Source organism: Triticum aestivum, chromosome 5B (genome assembly GCF_018294505.1).
Source record: "Triticum aestivum cultivar Chinese Spring chromosome 5B, IWGSC CS RefSeq v2.1, whole genome shotgun sequence".
In the NCBI taxonomy this organism is placed as follows: domain Eukaryota; kingdom Viridiplantae; phylum Streptophyta; class Magnoliopsida; order Poales; family Poaceae; genus Triticum; species Triticum aestivum.
Genome location: NC_057807.1, coordinates 8,276,085 through 8,297,769, shown reverse-complemented (window position 1 = coordinate 8,297,769; position 21,685 = coordinate 8,276,085).

Below are 21,685 nucleotides of genomic sequence, written 5' to 3'. Positions count from 1 at the left end.
GGGCGCACCAGCCCCTTTGTGGCTGGTGTGTTTCCCCTCTTGGCCCATAAGGCCCATATGTTTTGCTGGGCTGCCCGGAACCCCTTCCGGTGACCCGATAAGTACTCGGTGCTTCTCGAGACACATTCGGTGGTCGAATACCATCTTCCTATATATTATCTCTCAACCATTTTAAGACTTCTCGTCCTATCCGTGAACTCATTTGGAACAACATTCGGTCACCAAATCACATAACTCATATAATACAATATCGTCATCGCACATTAAGCGCGCGGACCCTACGGGTTCAAAAACTATGTAGACATGACCGAGACACCTCTCCGGTCAATAACCAATAGCGGAACGTGGATGCTCATATTGGCTCCCACATATTCTACGAAGATCTTTATCGGTCGAACCATTATGACAACATACGCTATTCCCTTTGTCCATCGGTATGTTACTTGCCCGAGATTGATCGTCGGTATCTTCATACCTAGTACAATATCGTTACTGGCAAGTCTCTTTACTCGTTATGTAATGCATCATCCTGCAACTAACTCATTAGTAACTTTGCTTGCAAGGCTTCTTATGATGTGCATTACTGAGAGGGCCCAGAGATACCTCTACTCTGAGTGACAAATCATATTCTCAATCTATGCCAACCCAATAATCACCTTCGGAGATATCTGTAGAGCATCTTATAATCACCCAGTTATGTTGTGACGTTTGATAGCACACAAGGTATTCCTCCAGTATCCGGGAGTTGCATAATCTCATAGTCGAAGGAATATGTATTTGACATGAAGAAAGCAATAGCAATAAAAATGAACGATCATAATGCTAAGCTAACAAATGGGTCTTGTCCATCACATCATTCTCCTAATGATGTGATCCCGTTTATCAAATGACAACGCATGTGTATGGTTAGGAAACTTAACCATCTTTGATCAACGAGCTATTCTAGTAGAGGCTTACTAGGGACACATTATTTTGTCTATGTATCCACACATGTATCAAGTTTCCGGTTAATAAAATTCTAGCATGAATAATAAACATTTTTCATGAAATAAGGAAATATAAAATAACAACTTTATCATTGCCTCTTGGGCACATTTCCTTCAACTACAAATCCTTCGCTTGGAACCCCCTTCCTCCCCTCTTGCAACGCGCCCGCGCGCGCCGGGCATATTGCCTCTAAGGTCTTGTAGACTTCGCTTGGAACCCCCTGCCTCCCCTCTCGCGATGCGCCTGCACGCGCCAGCTTGGAAACCCTAGGCGCCTCCTCCTTCGACCCCGCCTCCCTTCCCTCCTCCCTGCCGCCGACGGTTAACGCTGTCGGGCAAAGCCCTATGGGCACGGTGGTGGGGGGACCTTCTCCCCCATGCTCGTGGGACGCCGACACGGGGTGGCCTCTTCGAGCGGTGGTGCTGGGTGGCCACGGGGCTCAGCAACGGGCTTGCAGGGTGGCGGGGTGGTCAACTGGTGGCGGCGCGCCGGCGTCCTAGATCCCACGCGCGGCGGGGCGGCTGCGATGCTCCCGTCTTGAGAGGTGGCGCGCGGTTGGCCTCCTGCTGGATCCGGCCAGATCTGGCGAGGGGGGCGGCCGGTGGCGGCGGCGGTGCGTGCTCGGCGGCTCCGGTGGTTGGACTTTGCCTGGCGATGCGGGTAGGGCAGCAGCTGGGCGTGGCAGTTGCCCCGGTCGTGGGTGGTGGCGTGGGGAGGTCCAGCGCTTGGTGGTGGCCTCCCAATGTCATGGCAGCCTCATGGTGGCTTGGCGGATCTGTCTGCGGCGGAGGCTGGCTTCTCCGGCGTTGGCTTGTCTGCATTTGGTCCGTGTCGTCCTTCACCTCTTCTCCTCGGTGCTCGATCGCTACTCCCATCAAAGGGCTGGCCCTTTCCCAGCTGCCGTCCATTGTTTGTTTCGCGCCCGGTGCAGCAGGACCGAGCTCGTCTTGCGCACAGTGCAGCCAGATCGAGCTCATTTCGCGCATGATGCAGCAGGATTGACCTCTTCTTCCTCAAGGTGCTCCAGGACCAAGCTCGTCTCGCACTTCGGGCTACAGGACGGGTCGATGGACGCCAGCGTTGGCTGGCTTATTGGGTCTCGACGCTGGGAATTTCCTAGGGGTGCGAAAGGTGGGACCTTTCTGCTCGTCTATTTAGTTGGGGTAGCGGCGGGTCTCGGGGGCGGTGGTGTCAAGGTCTTGGATGCCGGGGCAGCGGCCCTGGTGGCCGTAGCACGGTGCTCTTGGGCAGAGCCCGTGACTTGGTGCTGCCCGGTGGCCAAGGCCGTGTGGAGGACGTGGAAGCCGGGGTGTGGCGTCCGGTGGCGGTGAGTGTTGGCCGGGTTGAAAACCTGCTCTATCTTCGGACGGATCAATGACGGCGAAGCTCGTTCCCTTCTTGAAGGCGTCGTCGCGGCTCTCGCTGCCCGTCGTGCAGCTCCTGAGGAAACTCTGATCCTCGAATCGGGCAGTGGCGGCGCTCCGGTGTCGTATCCTTCGTGACGGCGCCGCCTTGGAGTCCACGGTTCGCTGTATGCGGCTTCATCTCTTCGTAGTGGTGTCTAGGGATGGTGTTGCTGTTGGGGAACGTAGCACAAATTCAAAATTTTCTATGCAACACCAAGATCAATCTATGGAGATTCTAGCAACAAGAGAGAGAGAGAGAGGGAGTGCATCTTCATACCCTTGAACATCGCTAAGCGGAAACGTTACAACAACGCGGTCGATGGAGTCGTTCATGAAGCGATTCAGATCACGGCCGAATCCGATCTAAGCACCGAACAACGGTGCCTCCGCGTTCAACACACGTGCAGCCCGGTGACGTCTCCTATGCCTTGATCCAGCAAGGAGAGAGGGAGAGTGTCGGTGTCAAAACCGGCCGATCACGGGTAGGGGGTCCCGAACTGTGCATCTAGGCGGATGGTAACATGAGACAAGGGACACGATGTTTTTACCTAGGTTTGGGCCCTCTAGATGGAGGTAAAACCTTACTCCTGCTTGATTAATATTGATGATATGGGTAGTACAAGAGTAGATCTACCACAAGATCAGAGAGGCTAAACCCTAGAAGCTAGCCTATGGTATGATTGTTGTTCGTCCTACGGACTAAAACCCTCCGGTTTATATAGACACCGGAGAGGGCTAGGGTTACACAGAGTCGGTTACAATGGGAGGAGATCTACATATCCGTATCGCCAAGCTTGCCTTCCACGCCAAGGAATGTCCCATCCGGACATGGGACGAAGTCTTCAATCTTGTATCTTCATAGTCCAGGAGTCCGGCCAAAGGTCATAGTCCGGCCATCCGGACACCCCCTAATCCGGGACTCCCTCAGTAGCCCCTGAACCAGGCTTCAATGATGACGAGTCCGGCGTGCAAATTGTCTTCGGCATTACAAGGCGGGTTCCTCCTCCGAATACTTCATAGAAGATGTTGAACACAAGGATAGTGTCCAGCTCTGCAAAATAAGTTCCACATACCACCGTAGAGAGAATAACATTTGTACAAATCTAATCTGCTGACGTACTCCGTAGCGTGACATCATGCCACAGCCAAGCCTTTATTCGAATCGTTTTACTGTCCCACCTCAGCACGTTTAGCGAGGCGGTTTCCTTGGCACGTCTTGTCAAAGAAGAGATCATGTCCCCTTATTCCGGGATTCTCATCAATACGGGCGTGGGTAACCCAACTACGCCATTAATCACGGCGCTTGGGAGATAAGCGAGTTTTACCAGGCTGGCAGGGGCACATAGTTTCGGCCGCCCATATAAGGGGATAAGGATCCACCCTTTCTATCTACGCTTTCTTCCTCCTTTGCTTATCCATTTCCGCCTACTCGAGCTCCAGCGCCCAAGTCCGCACTTCCCACCTCAACCTTCTCCAACCATGTCCGGAGCGGGAGGCAAGTGGATGGCTTCCTTCATCATGAAGGGGCAAATTAAAAAGTTGAGGAAAGCCGGATACCTGTCCAACAACATCGCGCACCGGCTCCCAGATGAGGGACAGCTCATCCCCACCCCTAGGCCCCATGAGAGGGTGGTGTTTCTCCCCGATTTCCTCCGCGGACTGGGCTTCCCCCTTCACCCATTTGTCCGGGGGCTCATGTTCTACTACGGCCTGGATTTCCATGATCTGGCCCCGAACTTCATCCTCAACATCTCGGCATTTATCGTTGTGTGCGAGGTCTTCCTCCGCATCCAGCCCCACTTCGGCTTATGGCTGAAGACCTTCAATGTCAAGCCGAAGGTTGTGGGCGGCCGGCAAGCGGAGTGCGGAGGCGCCATGTTGGGCAAGATGCCCAACGTCACATGGATCGAGGGCTCCTTTGTGGAAACTATCAAAGGGTGGCAATCGGGGTGGTTCTACATCACCGAGCCGCGTGACCCTGAATGGGCAGCAGCCCCCGAATTCCAATCTGGCATCCCCACACGGCTCACCTCCTGGAAAGAGACGGGCCTGTCGTGGGGTAATCCGGAAGAGGTGACCGGACTCCAAACCTGCGTCCAAAACTTGGTGGACAAGAAGGTTAAGCTTGTCAACGTAGTCCAGGTCATGCTCTTCCGCCGGATCCTCCCGTGTCAACGACGGGCTTTCAACTTGTGGGAGTTCGACCCGGCTCAGCACCAAACTTTGTCCAGGCTCTTCGACACAACGCACGAAGATGCCTGGAAGGTGCTATTCAAGAGTTCCGAGGTTCCCCCACCCATTACTGAGGATCGTGGATTCTGCGCAATGCGTCAAGCCAGTGCGGTAAGCTTGTTTTACCCTTTATAGGATACTTGTTGTCCATAGTTTGACTCTATGCGGGATCTAAGCTCCCGCTCCTTTGACAAGACTCAAAGAAGATGTCCGGACAGTTTAACTGTCCGGCACCTTTGCCCGAAGGCCCAGCTGATGCACGCTTGACGAAGCTGCTGGTCCCGGCACCTCACATGGTGCCGGAGAAGAAGGCTACGGGAACTCGAAAGAGCTCCCGGCGCCTGGTGGTGTCGAATTCATCGCTCGGCGACCCCGAAGCGCACTCCTCCTTCGAAGACGAGGAGGAGGAAGAATAAGCCTCTCCCCCTCCAACTTGGGGAGGAAAGAAAAGGAAGGCCGCCCCAACTGGGGAGGCCAGAGGGTCCAAGAAGGGGAAGACCCTTCTTTCGGACTACGCCTCCGACGCAGACGACGACGGAGAGGAGTGGCCATCCAGGGCCAAGCCCCTGGCAAAATTGTAAGTATCCGGATACCAAAATAACTCATGGCGTTCCTTTATTGCTCAGTACCTTTTGACGCCGAATATAATCATGCAGTCCGCCCAAGGCTCAGCTCGACGATTCCTCGAGCGGCTCCCTGGATTCGTCGGATGTGAATAGTCTTTCACTCCCGACTGCTACCTCCCCTCGCCCTACGGACGATGCTGAGGTGGAGTCCCACAAGGGGCTAAGCTAGGAGGAGGTGGTCCTGGAGACGCTGCAAGGCGACCTCCCGGACTCCAGGCCCAAAGGGGCTAAAACCCCAGAGGGATCTAAGTCCGGCCCTGGGCCGGACACCGCACCGGAACCTTTAGTGGTTCCGGAGTCCGGCAGGCGGCCCCTTCGCAAGAAGGGCAAGCCTATGACGCTGGCGGCCTCCGTCCAACCGGAGGCGCCGGACAATTTGCTGGAGGTGCTTAACGACGCCTCCATCGACAAGGAGCACCGCACTATTATGAGTGCGGTGATCCAGAAGGTTCAGTCCGCCAAAAGCGGGCTGACAGAAGCCTGTGCCAGCCTTCTAAGAGGCTTTGAGGTATGTACTTAAAACATGTAAAAATGTTACCGCATAGACAGTAGCCCCTGATGCTCAGTTTGGTGTTCGGGAAGAAAAGCCGCACTGAGGATCTAAAAAGATATACGCAGGAGTCTAACATAGATATGTCAATATGGGAATGTAGGTTGCACTGCTGACCTCTGTCGCACTAACTGCGGAGGTCGATGCATTGAAGCGGAACCTCGAGCGGTCTGAGAACGAGCTCGGCCGTGCCAAGAAGCAGCTCGAGGACAAGGAAGGTAGGTAGTACCTTATGTAAGTATATAAAAATACCTGGTTGCAAATAATGACAGGACCAACATGGGTGTTACAGGGGCCACAACCAAGGTGGTGACCCTGAAGGAAGTGTTGTCCAAGGCCGAAGACAATGCAACCGTGGAGCGCACCGAGCGAGAGAAACAAGAGGCGTGGGTGGCGGAGGTGCGGCAAGAGCTCAATGCTCTTGTGAAAAAACACGAGAGTTTAGAGCTTGACTCAAAGACTCGAGAGTCCGAGCTTGCCTCGGCACTTGAAAGCGCCAAATCTACCAAGGCCGAAGCCCAAAAAGCCCTCCAGGAAATTGAGGCGATGAAAAAGATAGCGGCGGGTAAGACATTCTTTATGCAAAGCAAGCACGTGAAAGTAAATTACATGTTACTTACCCAAGTCCGGAGCTCTCCAGGAGCATTCGTAGATCTGCCCCGCAGTGTGTCCGACGCCGCTGCATTCTACCGAGCCGAAGAAGGGAGCTCGACGGAGAAAGTGTTCTGGTCCCAGTATGCTAAGGCCGGACACCCGGTGCCCTTGAGCGACCAGCTAAAGCAGCTGGTCGAGCTCCATAAGGTAGCCGAACAGGCCATGAAGGGCCTTATAGGCCGGCTGTGGCCTGGGGAGGTCCTGCTTGAGAGCTACTTTGGGCTGGTGAGGCGGCTGGTGGATGCCTGTCCATGGCTTGATGTCATCAAGCGCTCCGTATGCATTGAAGGCGCCCGTAGGGCCCTTGCCCGTGCCAAAGTGCACTGGGGCAAGCTGGATGCTGAGAAGCTGGTGAAGGATGGGCCACCGGAGGGGAAGGAGCATCGCAGGCCCGAGATGTACTATGAGGGCGTCCTGAAGGGTGCCCGCCTTGTGGCGAACGAATGTTCCAAGGATTTAATTTTTGAGTAAACTCGCTCGTATGTATCTTGTGCGCTGAAAACTTGTTCATATGCGCTAAGCAACGCTTTTTGAATTTAAAATATTACCTTCTGTGCGGCCGTTTATTAAATCTGAGAGATGCAAGTCGTCGGCTTCTACCCCCATGCCACGAGTGCTGGGGTGTTCGGGATAAACCTGAGCGCTCTTGTTCCCATTCTTGGGTCCTTCGAGGGAGGCGCTCAGCACAACGAACAAGGCAATCAGACTTATAATGCTTTATCACTCTCACTTAGCCATCGAATTCTATAATTTTAAATTTCGGCGAAGCCCCTAGTATTCGGAGGACCGAGTTTGGGGCGCTATCCACGCCTAGGCCGGACAAAGCCAGCTCCTCTCTCTAAGCGGCATAAGTCTTTAGGGAGTCAAAAAACCTCTCGAACAGCGGCCGGCTCTCGCCCTATCATGACAGTCAGTTTTAGCTTTCTCTACTAAGGTGTTAACCTAGCTCAACTGGGGCACAATCGCAGTAGTTCTCCCAGTGCTACCTTAGCCGATATAGCGGAACGTAAGGTACCAAAACATGGGAGCCGGGCAAACCCAACTATTAACCCAAGACATGATTCGGAGCCGATGCATATAATGCTATAAGTTCGGGGTGCCGCACTCATGAGAGTGTTCGGTCTTCTCACACCGTATTCTGGGGTACTGAAGCCCCTGGTGTATTGGCCGTACCAAAGTGTACGGTTGCATAATGTCATAACTGAACATATTTACATAAAAAATGAATGCAATAATAGACAACAGCTATGTATTGTTTATTAAAGGGCTGCTATTAAAGCAGAACGATACAAATAGTGTGATAAGCAAGAGATGGGATTATTTGACATGTCCCCCTCCAGGGGCAAGCTGCTAGACTTTAAGTAAGACAGGTATTTAGCTCGTTATAGAGACCACCTGGACATTCGATGTAGCTTGCTGCCTCCCTGGCTGTTGCATCGTTTGTTCGGCGATTGTACTGCCGGACAGGCCTTCCGAAGAATGGAGTCCTGAAAGTAAGAAAAAAGAAATGACAAAATCGGGAGCCCCTAGTGCGGTTGAGCCGCATTCTGGGCATGTCGTGGTTGTGCACCTCCCCGTATGCCCATGGTATTTCCAGAGCGTAATTATGTACGCGTGGTACTGGTTTCGCAATCTCGCGAGGGCTGGGGTTGGGGCCGCACTGCTATGCTTGCTCGGAACGTGCCAGACGGTCTTGTTATAGGTTACTCCGGGTGCGCTTGACGGTGTCTGAACGTTTACCAGCCGGACTGGAGAATTGCCTTGAGAGGCTACTTTGTACTTCTGCCGCGAGGGCAGCTGTGAGCTCCTCTATTCGGAGAGAGCGTTCGGTGTTTCCGTTGACCGTGATGACTCCTCGAGGGCCTAGCATCTTGAGGTTGAGGTAGGCGCAGTGCGGCACCGCATTGAACTTTGCAAATGCGGTTCGCCCGAGCAGGGCGTGATAGCCACTGCGGAACGGGACTATATCGAAGATTAACTCCTCGCTTCGGAAATTATCCGGGGATCCGAAGACCACTTCGAGTGTAACTGAGCCTGTACAGCTGGCTTCTACACCTGGTATGATGCCATTAAAGGTCATCTTTGTGGGTTTAATCCTTGAGGGATCTATGCCCATTTTTCACATTGTATCCTGATAAAGCAGGTTTAGGCTGCTGCCGCTGTCCATGACTACTCTAGTGAGGTGAAATCCGTCAATGATTGGGTCTAGAACCAATGCGGCGAATCCGCCGTGACGAATGCTAGTGGGGTGGTCCCTTCGATCAAAAGTGATCGGGCAGGAGGACCATGAGTTGAACTTTGGGGCGACTGGATCCAACGCATATACGTCCCTGAGCGCACGCTTCCGTTCCCTTTTGGGGATGTGGGTTGCGTATATCATGTTCACCGTCCGCACTTGTGGGGGAAAGCCCTTCTGTGCTCTATTATTCGGCGGCCGGGGCTCCTCCTCGTCATCCCTATGCAGCCCCTTATCTCTGTTTTCGGCACTTAACTTGCCTGCCTGCTTCAACACCCAACAATCCATGTTGGTGTGATTGGCTGGTTGTTCGGGGGTGTCGTGTATCTGGCATGAGCGATCGAGTATCTGGTCTAAACTGGATGGGCCCAGAGTATTTCTTTTGAATGGCTTTTTCTATTGAGCGGGTTTAGAGCCTCTGAATCCGGCATTAACTACCGTATCTTCAGTATTGTCGCCGCTAATGTGGTGCTTGTGCTTGTTGCGACGCGACCTGCCATTGTTGTCCTTGGTATCCGAATTACCAGGGCTCTTGGTCATGTTATTACTACGAGCTAGCCAGCTGTCTTCTCCCGCGCAAAAGCGGGTCATGAGTGTTGTGAGGGCTGCCATGGATTTTGGCTTTTCCTGTCCCAGGTGCCGGGCAAGCCATTCGTCACGGATATTATGTTTGAAGGCTGCAAGGGCCTCTGTGTCCGGACAGTCGATTATTTGATTTTTTTTTCTTGGTTAGGAACCGTGTCCAGAATTGTCTGGCCGATTCCTCTGGCTGCTGAATTATGTGGCTTAGGTCATCGGCGTCTGGTGGATGCACATAGGTGCCTTGGAAATTGTTAAGGAATGCGGATTCCAGGTCCTCTTAGCAACCAATTGACTCTGGTGGCAAGATGTTAAGCCAATGCCGAGCTGGTCCTTTAAGCTTGAGCGGGAGGTATTTGATAGCGTGTAGATCATCACCACGGGCCATGTGGATATGAAGGAGATAATCCTCGATCCATACCGCGGGATCTGTTGTGCCATCATATGATTCGATGTTTACAGGTTTAAAGCCCTCGGGGATTTGATGATCCATTACTTCGTCTGTGAAGCATAGTGGGTGTGCGGTGCCTCTGTACTGGGCTATATCACGACGTAGCTCATATGAGCTTTGCCTGCCGTGTTTGGCCTGGCCGTATTTGCCATATTCGGCGCGACGGTTATCGTCACGTGTCGTGGGGCACCCACGCGATCCGTAGATTGATCTTGTTTGCCTTGCCTTGTCCTCCAATATGTCGCGCAGGTCTGGTGCATTTCCCCGTGCCTTGGTATTTTTTGAGCGGCGCCGGGGTGCGGCTTGAATTGATGGCCGAGAGGCCTCTCTGTCGTGGCCACGGGGTGGCCGGTTGGCCGTGTCATACGCTGGTGATGTAGGTTTGGTTGCGTCCTCCTCTAATCGGGGTAGCAGCCTGCGCATGGGGTAGCTCTTGGAGGGGCGTTCGAGTTCGTACTCTTTGGCCGCAAGGACTTCAGTCCATTTGTCGGCTAGCAAGTCTTGTTAAGCTCTAAGCTGCTGCTGTTTTTTCTTGAGGCAACTCACCGTGGCCATAAGCCTGCGTTGGAAACGCTCTTGTTCGACGGGATCCTCAGGCACGACAAATTCGTCGTCGGTGAGGCTTGCCTCGTCTTCGGAGGGAGGCATGTAATTATCGTCCTCTACCTCTCTGTCTTCCACTCTCTTATGAGGGCTGGCTTCTTCATCCTCCTGCGCTGAGTCCTGCTGGAGGGGGTTGTCTTTGGCACTGTCCGGGGTATTATTATCTCCGGTGCCGGAATCGCCGTTTTTGATTTGGCGGGATTTAGAGCGGCGCCACTAACGCTGGCGCTTAGGCTGTTTCTTGGAGGGGTCATCCTCCGTTGTTCCATCGCCATTTCCTTCTTTTGGGGTGTCCACCATGTATATGTCATACGACGAGGTGGCTTTCCAGTGCCCTATAGGCACTGATTCTTGGTCGTCTCCTGCATCGTCGTCCATACCGTCGATGTCTTCGGAGTCGTAGTCGAGCATGTCGATTAAATCATCGACAGTGGCTACGAAGTAGGTGGTGGGTGGGCTTCAAATTTCTTCGTCGTCTGCATCCCAACCTTGCTGACCATAGTCCGGCCAGGGCTCTCCTGATAAAGAGAGAGACTTTAATGAATTCAGGATGTCGACAAAGAGCGAGTGCTGAAAGATGTCCACGGCGGTGAACTCCATGATCAGAGCCCAATTGGGTTCGATCGGAAGGGGTGCGGAAGATTCGGAGTCCGGCACCTTGGAGTCACAAGCTTCGCAAAGGACAAGGCTGGTATTCGGCTCGATCGCCGTAGAGATTGCAGCCCCCGAGGTGGTGTCCAACCATCCATCCTCGATTGGCGCAGTCGGCTCCGAGCTAAGGGTCGGAGCGGACACCTGAGCGGCCTTCTAGACACTGTCCGGCGGCAGAGTTAGATCATGCCCATCATGATAGTGCGGCGTGCTTGGCTGTGGCTCGAATCCATCGAAGATCAAGTCCCCGCATATGTCAGCCGTGTAGTTCAAACTTCCAAATCTGACCTGATGGCCAGGGGCGTAGCTTCCAATCTGCTCTAGATGGCCAAGCGAATTGGCCCGCAGTGCAAAGCCGCCGAATAAGAAGATCTGTCCGGGGAGAAAAGTCTCACCCTGGACCGCATCGTTGTTGATGATTGGAGGAGCCATTGGGCCTAAAGGTGACGACATAGAGGAACTCTCAATGAAAGCACCAATGTCGGTGTCAAAACCGGCGGATCTCGGGTAGGGGGTCCCGAACTGTGCGTCTAGGCGGATGGTAACAGGAGACAAGGTACACGATGTTTTTACCCAGGCTCGGGCCCTCTCGATGGAGGTAAAACCCTACTCCTGCTTGATTAATATTGATGATATGGGTAGTACAAGAGTAGATCTACCGAGAGATCAGAGAGGCTAAACCCTAGAAGCTAGCCTATGGTATGATTGTTGTTCGTCCTACGGACTAAAACCCTCCGGTTTATATAGACACCGGAGAGGGCTAGGGTTACACAGAGTCAGTTACAATGGGAGGAGGTCTACATGTCCGTATCGCCAAGCTTGCCTTCCACGCCAAGGAATGTCCCATCCGGACACGGGACGAAGTCTTCAATCTTGTATCTTCATAGTCCAGGAGTCCGGCCAAAGGTCATAGTCCGGCCATCCGGACACCCCCTAATTCGGGACTCCCTCAGAGAGGTTGGGGAAGACTCCGTCCAGCAGTAGCACAATGGCGTGGTGGTGATGGAGGAGCGTGGCACTCCAGCAGGGCTTCGCCAAGCACTGCGAGAGACGAGGAGGGAGAGGGGTAGGGCTGCGCCAGGATAGAGGGAACCTCGTGTTCTTGGTAGCCCCAAAACCCCCACTATATATAGGGGAAGGGGAGAGGGGGCCGGCCCCTCTAGATCCCATCTAGAGGGGAGGGCGGCTAGGAGGGGAGGCTTGCCCCCCAAGCAAAGTGGAGGCGCCCCCCTCCCCTAGGGTTTTCAACCCTAGGCGCCTTGGGCCCTTTGGGAGGGGCGCACCAGCCCACTAGGGGCTGGTTCTCTCCCATATTCATCCGATTAAGTCCCCCGGGGCAGGTGGCCCCACCCGGTGGACCCCCGGACACCTTTCGGTGGTCCCGGTACAATACCAATAACCCCCGAAACCATTCCGGTGACTGAAACTGGACTTCCCATATATAAATCTTCACCTCCGGACCATTACGGAACTCCTCGTCACGTCCGGGATCTCATCCGGGACTCTGAACAACATTAAGTAACCACATACTATTTCCCATAACAACTCTAGCATCACCGAACCTTAAGTGTGTAGACCCTACGGGTTTGGGAATCATGCAGACATGACCGAGACAGCTCTCCGGTCAATAACCAACAGCGGGATCTGGATACCCATGTTGACTCCCACATGTTCGATGATGATCTCATCGGAAGAACCACGATGTCGGGGATTCAAGCAATCCCGTATACAATTCCCTTTGTCAATTGGTACATTACTTGCCCGAGATTCGATCATCGGTATCCCAATACCTCGTTCAATGTCGTTACCGGCAAGTCACATTACTTGTTCCGTAATGCATGATCCCGTGACTAACTACTTAGTCACATTGAGCTCATTATGATGATGCATTACCGAGTGGGCCCAGACATACCTCTCCGTCATACGGAGTGACAAATCCCAGTCTTGATTCATGCCAACTCAACAGACACTTTTGGAGCTACCTGTAGTGCACCTTTATAGCCACCAAGTTACGTTGTGACATTTGGTACACCCAAAGCATTCCTATGGTATGCGGGAGTTGCATAATCTCATGGTCTAAGGAAATGATACTTGACATTAGAAAAGCTTTTAGCAAACGAACTACACGATCTTGTGCTATGCTTAGGATTGGGTCTTGTCCGTCACATCATTCTCCTAATGATGTGATCCCATTATCAATGACATCCTATGTCCATGTTCAGGAAACCATAACCATCTATTGATCAACAAGCTAGTCAACTAGAGGCTCACTAGGGACATGTTGTGGTCTATGTATTCACACATGTATTGCGGTTTCCGGTCAATACAATTATAGCATGAACAGTAGACAATTATCATGAACAAGGAAATACAATAATAACCATTTTATTATTGCCTCTAGGGCATATTTCCAGCACTTCCCACTTGCACTAGAGTCAATAATCTAGTTCACATCACTATGTGATTGTAATGAATCAAACACCCATGGGGTTTGATCATATCTTGCTTGTGAGAGACGTTATTAGTCAACGAGTCTGAACCCTTCAGATCCATGTGTGCTTTACAAATCTCTATGTCATCTCCTAGATGCAGCTACCACGCGCTATTTGGAACTATTCCAAATAACTTCTCTACTATGCGAATCCGGTCTACTACTCAGAGTCATCCAGACTAGTGTCAAAGTTTGCATCGGCATAACCCTTTACGACGAACTCTTTTACCACCTCCATAATCGAGAAAATTCCTCAGTCCACTAGTTACTGAGGATAACCTTGATCGCTGTCCTGTGATCCATTCCTGGATCACACTTGTACCCCTTGACTGACTCATGGCAAGGCACACTTCAGGTGATGTACACAACATAGCATATTGTAGAGCCTATGTCTAAAGCATAGGGGAAGACCTTCGTCCTTTCTCTCTTTGCTGCCGTGGTCAGGTCTTGAGTCTTACTCAATACTCATACCTTATAACACAGCCAAGAACTCCTTCTTTGCCGATCTATTTTGGACTCCTTCAAAATCTTGTCATGGTATGTATTCATTTGAAAGTATTATTAAGCGTTTTTGATCTATCCTTATAGATCTTGACGCTCAATGTTCAAGTAGCTTAATCCAGGTTTTCCATTGAAAAACACATTTCAAATAACCCTATATGCTTTCCAGAAATTCTACATCATTTCAGATCAACAATATGTCAACAACATATACTCATCAAAAATGCTATAGTGCTCCCACTCACTTCTTTGGAAATACAAGTTTCTCATAAACTTTGTATAAACCCAAAATCTTTGATCATCTCATCAAAGCGTATATTCCAACTCCGAGATGCTTACTCCAGTCCTTAAAGGATTGCTGGAGCTTTGCATACTTGTTAGCATCTTTTAGGATTGACAAAAACTTTCTGGTTGTATCACATACAACCTTTCCTCAAGAAAATCATTGAGGAAACAATGTTTTGACATCCTATCTGCAAGATTTCATAAATAATGCAGGAACTGCTAATATAATTTCAACAGACTCTTAGCATCGCTACGAGTGAGTAAGTCTCATCGTAGTCAACCCCTTGAACTTGTCAGGAAACATCTTAACGACAAGTCGAGCTTCCTTAATGGTGATACTTACCATCATTGTCCGTCTTCCTTTTAAAATCCATCTGTACCCAACAGCCTTACGACCATCAAGTAGTTCTTCCAAAGTCTATACTTTTTTTTCATACATGGATCCTCTCTCGGATTTTATGACCTCGAGCCATTCGTCGGAATCCAGGCCCACCATCGCTTCTCCATAGGTCGTAGGTTCATTGTTGTCTAGCAACATGACCTCCAAGACAGGATTACCGTACCACTCTGAAGCAGTACGCGTCCTTGTCGTCCTACGAGGTTTCGTAGTGACTTGATCCAAAGTTTCATGATCACTATCATCAGCTTCCACTTCAATTGGTGTAGGTGTTGGGGAACGTAGCAGAAATTCAAAATTTTCCTACGTGTCACCAAGATCTATCTATGGAGAGACCAGCAAGGAGTAGAAAGAGAGTGCATCTACATACCCTTGTAGATCGCTAAGCGGAAGCGTTCAAGTGAACGGGGTTGATGGAGTCGTACTCGTCGTGATTCAAATCACCGATGATCCTAGTGCCGAACGGACGGCACCTCCGCGTTCAACACACGTACAGCCCGGTGACGTCTCCCACGCCTTGATCCAGCAAGGAGAGAGGGAGAGGTTGAGGAAGACTCCATCCAACAGCAGCACAACAACGTGGTGGTGGTGGAGGAGCGTGGCAATCCAGCAGGGCTTCGCCAAGCACCATGGGAGAGGAGGAGTAGGAAGAGAGGTAGGGCTGTGCCAGAACTTCGTGTATAGCTCCCATGTGCCTCCCCACTATATATATAGGGGTGGAGGGGCTGGTTTCTTTCCCTCCAAGTCCATTGGGGCGTTGGCCAAGGTGGGAGGAAAGAAATCTCATTATTTCCTTCCCCACCGATTGTTATCCCCCCTTTTTAGGGATCTTGATCTTATCCCTTTGGGATATGATCTTATTCCTTCTAAGGGGGGATCTTGGTGCGCCTTGACCAGGGGTGTGGGGCCTTGCCCCCACTACCCACGTCCATGTGGGTCCCCCCATGCAGGTGGGCCCCACTCTGGAACCTTCTAGAACCTTCCCGGTACAATACCGAAAAATCCCGAACATTTTCCGGTGGCCAAAATAGGACTTCTCATATATAAATCTTTACCTCCGGAGCATTCCGGAACTCCTCGTGACGTCCGGGATCTCATCCGGGACTCCAAACAACATTCGGTAACCACATACAGACTTCCTTTATAACCCTAGCATCATCGAACCTTAAGTGTGTAGACCCTACGGGTTCGGGAGACATGTAGACATGACCGAGACGTTCTCCGGTCAATAACCAACAGCGGGATCTGGATACCCATGATGGCTCCCACATGTTCCACGATGATCTCATCGGATGAACCACGATGTCAAGGAATTAATCAATCCCGTATTCAATTCCCTTTGTCTATCGGTATGTTACTTGCCCAAGATTCGATCGTCGGTATCCAATACCTTGTTCAATCTCGTTACCGGCAAGTCACTTTACTCGTTCCGTAACACATCATCCCGTGATCAACTCCTTGGTCACATTGCGCATATGATGATTTCCTACCGAGTGGGCCCAGAGATACCTCTCCGTTTACACGGAGTGACAAATCCCAGTCTCGATCCGCATAAAACAATAGATACTTTCGGAGATACCTGTAGTGCACCTTTATAGTCACCCAGTTACGTTGTGACGTTTGATACACCCAAAGCACTCCTATGGTATCCAGGAGTTACACGCTCTCATGGTCGAAGGAAGAGATACTTGACATTGGCAAAGCTCTAGCAAATGAACTACACGATCTTTTGTGCTAGTCTTAGGATTGGGTCTTGTCCATCACATCATTCTCCTAATGATGTGATCCCGTTATCAATGACATCCAATGTCCATAGCCAGGAAACCATGACTATCTGTTGATCACAACGAGCTAGTCAACTAGAGGCTCACTAGGGACATATTGTGGTCTATGTATTCACACGTGTATTATGATTTCCGGATAATACAGTTATAGCATGAATAAAAGACAATTATCATGAACAAGGAAATATAATAATAATACTTTTATTATTGCCTCTAGGGCATATTTCCAACAGTCTCCCACTTGCACTAGAGTCAATAATCTAGTTCACATCGCCATGTGATTAACACTCACAGGTCACATCGCCATGTGACTAATACCCAAGAGTTTACTAGAGTCAGTAGTCTAGTTCACATCACTATGTGATTAACACTCAATGAGTTTTATGTTTGATCATGTTGCTTGTGAGAGAGGTTTTAGTCAACGGGTCTGAACCTTTCAGATCCGTGTGTGCTTTACAAATCTCTATGTCATCTCCTAGATGCAGCTACCACGCTCTATTTGGAGCTATTCCAAACAACTGTTCTACTTGGAGCTATTCTAAATTATTGCTCCATTATATGTATCCGGTCTCTCTACTCAGAGCTATCCGGATAGGTGTCAAGCTTGCATCGTCGTAACCTTTACGACGAACTCTTTTACCACCTCCATAATCGAGAAAATTCCTTAGTCCACTAGTTACTAAGGATAAATTTGACCGCTGTCCTGTGAGCCATTCTTGGATCACTCTTGTACCCCTTGACTGACTCATGGCAAGGCACACTTCAGGTGCGGTACACAGCATAGCATACTGAAGAGCCTACGTCTTAAGCATAGGGGACGACCTTCGTCCTTTCTCTCTATTCTGCCGTGGTCGAGCTTTAAGTCTTAACTTCGTATCTTACAACTCAGGCAAGAACTCCTTCTTTGACTGGTCCATCTTGAACACCTTCAAGATCATGTCAAGGTATGTGCTCATTTGAAAGTATTATTAAGCATTTTGATCTATCCTTATAGATCTTGATGCTCAATTTTCAAGTAGCTTAATCCAGGCTTTCCATTGAAAAACACTTTCAAAATAACCCTATATGCTTTCCAGAAATTCTACGTCATTTCTGATCAACAATATGTCAACAACATATACTCATCAGAAATTCTATAGTGCTCCCACTCACTTCTTTGGAAATACAAGTTTCTCATATACTTTGTACAAACCCAAATTTTTTGATCATCATCAAAGCATACATTCCAACTCCGAGATGCTCACTCCAGTCCTTAGAAGGATTGCTGGAGCTTTGCATACTTATTAGCATCTTTCGGGATTGACAAAACCTTCCGGTTGTATCACATACAACCTTTCCTCATTAAAATCGTCGAGGAAACAATGTTTTGACATCCTATCTGCAAGATTTCATAAATAATGCAGTAACCGCTAATATAATTCCAACAGACTCTTAACATCGCTACGAGTGAGAAAAACTCATCGTAGTCAACTCCTTGAACTTGTCGGAAAACATCTTAACGTCAAGTTGAGCTTTCTTAATGGTGACATTTACCATCATTGTCCGTCTTCCTTTTGAAATCCATCTGTACTCATTAGCCTTACGACCATCGAGCCGTTCTGCCAAAGTCTACACTTTGTTTTCATACATGGATCCTCTCTCGGATTTTATGGCCTCAAGCCATTTATCGGAATCCGGGCCCACCATCGCTTCTCCATAGCTCGTAGGTTCATTGTTGTCTAGCAACATGACCTTCAAGAGAGGATTACGTACCACTCTGAAGTAGTACGCATCCTTGTCATCCTACGAGGTTTGGGAGTGACTTGATCCGAAGTTTCATGATCAATATCATAAGCTTCCACTTCAATTGGTGTAGGTGCCACAGGAACAACTCCCTGTGCCCTGTCACACACTAGTTGAAGAGACGGTTCAATAACCTCATCAAGTCTCCACCATCCTCCCACTCAATTCTTTCGAGAGAAACTTTTCCTCGAGAAAGGACCCGATTCTAGAAACAATCCATATTGCTTTCGGATCTGAATTAGGAGGTATACCCAACTGTTTTGGGTTTCCTATGAAGATGCATTTTATCCGCTTTGGGTTCGAGCTTATCAACATGAAACTTTTTCATATAAGCGTCGCAGCCCCAAACTTTTAAGAAACGACAACTTAGGTTTCTCTAAACCATAATTCATACGATGTCATCTCATCGGAATTACGTGGTGCCCTATTTAAAGTGAATGTGGTTGTCTCTAATGCCTAACCCATGAACGATAGTGGTAATTCGATAAGAGACATCATGGTACGCACCATATCCAATAGGGTGCAACTATGATGTTCGGACACACCATCATATTATGGTGTTCCAGGCGGTATTAATTGCGAAACAATTTCCACAATGTCTTAATTGTGTGCCAAAACTCGTAACTCAGATATTCATCTCCATGATCATATCATAGACATTTTATCCTCTTGTCACAATGATCTGCTACTTCACTCTGAAATTACTTGAACCATTCAATAATTCAGACTTGTGTTTCATCAAGTAAATATACTCAACATTTACTCGAATCATCTGTGAAGTAAGAACATAATGATATTCACTGCATGCCTCGGCACTCATTCGACTGCACACATCAAAATGTGTTACTTCCAACAAGTTGCTATCTTGTTCCATCTTACTGAAAATGAGGCTTTTCAGTCATCTTGCCCATGTGGTATGATTTGCATATCTCAAGTGATTCAAAATCAAGTGAGTCCGAACGATCCATTTGCATGGAGTTTCTTCATGCATATACACCAATAGACATGGTTCGCATGTCTCAAACTTTTCAAAAACGAGTGAGTCCAAAGATCCATCAACATGGAGCTTCTTCATGCCTTTTATACCATTATGACTTACATGGCAGTGCCACAAGTAAGTGGTACTATCATTACTATCTTATATCTTTTGGCATGAAAATGTGTATCACTACGATCGAGATTCAATAAACCATTCCTTTAGGTGCAAGACCATTGAAGGTATTATTCAGAAATAGAGTAACCATTATTCTCCTTAAATGAATAACCGTATTGCGATAGACATAATCCAATCATGTCTATGCTCAACGCAAACACCAATCTCGGTGGTAGAGGGAGCGTGCGATGCTTGATCATATCAACCTTGGAAACACTTCCAACATATATCGTCAGCTCACCTTTAGCTAGTCTCCGTTTATTCCGTAGCTTTTATTTCGAGTTACTAACATTTAGCAACCGAACCAGTATCCAATACCCTGGTGCTACTAGGAGTACTAGTAAAGTACACATTAACATAATGTATATCCAATATACTTCTATCGACCTTGCCAGCCTTCTCATCTACCAAGTATCTAGGGTAATTCTGCTCCAGTGGTTGTTCCCCTTATTACAGAAGCACTTAGTCTCGGGTTTGGGTTCAACCTTGGGTTTCTTCAATAGAGCAGCAGCTGAATTGCCGTTTCATGAAGTATCCCTTTGTTTCCTTGCCCTTCTTGAAACTAGTGGTTTCACCAACCATCAACAGTTGATGCTCCTTCTTGATTTCTACTTTCGCGGTGTCAAACATCATGAATATTTCAAGGATCATCATATCTATCCTTGATATGTTATAGTTAATCACGAAGCTCTAGCAGCTTGGTGGCAATGACTTTGGGGAAACATCACTATCTCATCTGGAGGATCAACTCCCACTCGATTCAAGTGATTGTTGTGCTCAGACAATCTGAGCACAAGCTCAACGATTGAGCTTTTCTCCCTTAGTTTGCAGGCTAAGAAAATCGTCGGAGGTCTTATACCTCTTGACGTGGGCACGAGCCTGAAATCCCAATTTCAGCCCTCGAAACATCTCATATGTTCCGCGACGTTTCGAAAACGTCTTTGGTGCCTCTACTTAAACCATTTAATTGAACTATCACGTAGTTATCAAAACGTGTATGTCCGATGTTCGCAACATCGACAAACGACGTTGGGGTTCAGCACACTGAGCGGTGCATTAAGGACATAAGCTTTCTACTGATCGCATAATCGCTACTATCAACTTTCAACTATATTTTCTCTCGGAACATATCTAAACAGTGGAACTAAAGCGCGAGCTTACGACATAATTTGCAAAAGGTCTTTTGACTATGTTCAGGATAATTAAGTTCATCTTATGAACTCCCACTTAGATAGACATCCCTCTGGTCATCTAAGTGATCACATGATCCGAGTCAACTAGGCCGTGTCCGATCATCACGTGAGACGGACTAGTCATCATCGGTGAACATCTTCATGTTGATCGTATCTACCATACGACTCATGCTCGACCTTTCGGTCTCCGTGTTCCGAGGCCATGTCTGCACATGCTAGGCTCGTCAAGTTAACCCTAAGTGTTTTCGCTGTGTAAAACTGTCTTACACCCGTTGTATGTGAACGTAAGAATCCATCACACCCGATCATCACGTGGTGCTTAGAAGAGACGAACTGTAGCAACGGTGCACAGTTAGGGGAGAACACTTCTTGAAATTTTGTAATGGATCATCTTATTTACTACCGTCGTCCTAAGCAAACAAGATGCATAAACATGATAAATATCACATGCAATCAAATAGTGACATGATATGGCCAATATCATTTTGCTCCTTTTGATCTTCATCTTCGGGGCTCCATGATCATCATCGTCACCGGCACGACACCATGATCTCCATCATCATGATCTCCATCATCATGATCTCCATCATCGTGTCTTCATGAAGTTGTCACGCCAACGACTACTTCTACTTCTATGACTAACGCGTTTAGCAATAAAGTAAAGTAGTTTACATGGCGTTCTTCAATGACACGCAGGTCATACAATAAATAAAGACAACTCCTATGGCTCCTGCCGGTTGTCATACTCATCGACATGCAAGTCGTGAATCCTATTACAAGAACATGATCAATCTCATACATCACATATCATTCATCACATTCTTCTTGGCCATATCACATCACATAGCATACCCTGCAAAAACAAGTGAGACGTCCTCTAATTGTTGTTGCATGTTTTACGTGGCTGCTATGGGTTTCTAGCAAGAACGTTTCTTACCTACGCAAGACCACAACGTGATATGCCAATTGCTATTTACCCTTCATAAGGACCCTTTTCATCGAATCCGTTCCGACTAAAGTGGGAGAGACTGGCACCCGCTAGCCACCTTATGCACCAAGTGCATGTCAATCGGTGGAACCTGTCTCACGTAAGAGTACGTGTAAGGTCGGTCCGGGCCGCTTCA